Raw genomic sequence first — 1,950 nt, forward strand, 5'->3', positions numbered from 1 at the left:
TACTCAGGAAGCTTCTTGGAGGAGGCAAGCAAGACAAGAGGAAGCCTGGTGTGGTAGTGATAGGGTGTGGCTCCTCAGCTCTCTCTGCTCCCCACAGAAGCCCCAAGAGGCTCCAGAGGCAGCCCCACCCTAACCCCAGCAGCCCTACACTGACGGGAGCATCTAGGTGGGCACCCTGCCAGTGCTCTGGGTGGGGGCACTTTCCTCTCCTGCCACCCTTCTGGTGGAGACACACAGCTAGGGGCTAGGCCTCCGGAGGGGGCTCCCAGGAGGAGTGGGAGGGAGGGCTGGAGAGACTGACAGAAGGAATGAGGACAGGAAGGAAGTGAGGGTGAAAGAGCTGGACCCCAAAGGGGTCCTTGGGCACAGGCAAGGCTGACACGAGGACCCCTAGGCCTCCCCAGTGCCCCCCTTAGGCGGCTAGAGGTCAAGCGGGCCCAGAGCTGTCTCCCAGCCCCCTGCCCTGGTGCTGGCTCTGACCTGTGGCCCGGGCTGCCCGTGTGGGAAGCCAGCCCCTGAGGCCTCATGACCTTCTGGATTCTGGGCCACAGCACCAGAAAGGCTTACTCTTGGGCCCGAGAGAGGCAGGCCTGGCCAGGGTGGGGTGCAGATGGGAGCCTGGGTCTGGCTGAATTCCCAGGGCAGGGATTCAAGGTGGTAGCTGGGCACTTCTGACCCCGGAACTGGGCCTGGTTTCCCTTTCAGAAAGGAGGGAGGCGGGAGAGCCAGGAGAGTCTAAACTGCCATCGGCAGACCCACAGGGAGGACCCTGTGTCCTGGGAGAGCAGACCCCCTATGCTGGGCCTTCGGCTATCCCAACGCTCCCCACCCAACCACATCCTGGTCCATCGCTGTCCAGTCTTGGGTCCTGAGAGTCTTCTCAGCCTCTGGTTGGGTGGCCACAGCAATGCAAGGACGCCTCCCTCCCAGTGTACGAGTGAGTGGGGAGACTGAGCAGACCATGGGGACGGGTGTGTGTGTGTTTGTGTGTGGGCTCCTCTCCCAGGAGAGAGAAAGGAGAGAAGCAGGCCTCCACTCCCACTTCTCACACCTCTCAGGACCAGAGCCAAATCCTTGCCCCAGGCCCCTGGGCCCTGGCCCCATGAGCTGGGCTGGAGAGAGGGGCCCCAGCTGCTGGGAGACCTGGGTTCTCATCCTTGCTTTTGGGCTGTGTCACCTGGGCAGGCTGCTTGCCCTCTCTGGGGCTGGCCCTGGTCTCCATCTTCACTGAGCTACCTGGAGCTCCCTTCTGGCCCCACACCCTCCAGGAGGAGCCTTAGTGGCACAGGGGTTACAGTACAGGTTGCTAACTGCTCTGAGGGAGCAAGATGGGGCTTTCTACTCCTGTAAAGAGTTACTGTTTCAGAAAACCACAGGGCAGTTTTGCCCTGTCCTATAGGGTCACTATGATTTGGACTTGACTGTGTGAGATTGGGCCCCCTGCACTCCTCACCCTGGGTGGATGTAGGGTGTGGCCCCTCTGTTCACATAGGAGGGAGGTGGGGCCTGCAGAGGGCCTGTGCTCTGCTCTGGGGCTGGGCCTTCAGGCCACACTAGAATGTGGACTCCATGACAGTGGGGGCTGGGGCTGGAGGCCAGAGGGTGGGGGCCTGGGGGCGGGGAGGGGAGGGGCCAAAGGAGTCACAGGAGAGTTGGGGGAATGTCCAGTGAGGGGCACGGGGACACCTGCTTGTCAGGGCGTCAGCTCCCTGAGCCTGGGTCTACAGCCCCAAGCAGAGTCTGGAGCCAGCCCCTCCTGCACCAGCTGAGTGACCTTGGGCCCTTCCCTAGTCCACCCGAGCCCCAGTGTGGCCGCCTGGCAGTCACAGATGCTGTCATATAGGCTTGTGGTGGCAACATGAGCAGTGTGCCTGGCGGGCAAGTGCTCAGCAATGGGGGGTGCTAGTCTGTTACTGTGGGCAGCAGCCCGGCCGGCCGGCACCATGCCTG

This window comes from Echinops telfairi, unplaced genomic scaffold (genome assembly GCF_000313985.2).
Source record: "Echinops telfairi isolate 266 unplaced genomic scaffold, ASM31398v2 ScPeMD7_7463;HRSCAF=8501, whole genome shotgun sequence".
Classification (NCBI taxonomy): domain Eukaryota; kingdom Metazoa; phylum Chordata; class Mammalia; order Afrosoricida; family Tenrecidae; genus Echinops; species Echinops telfairi.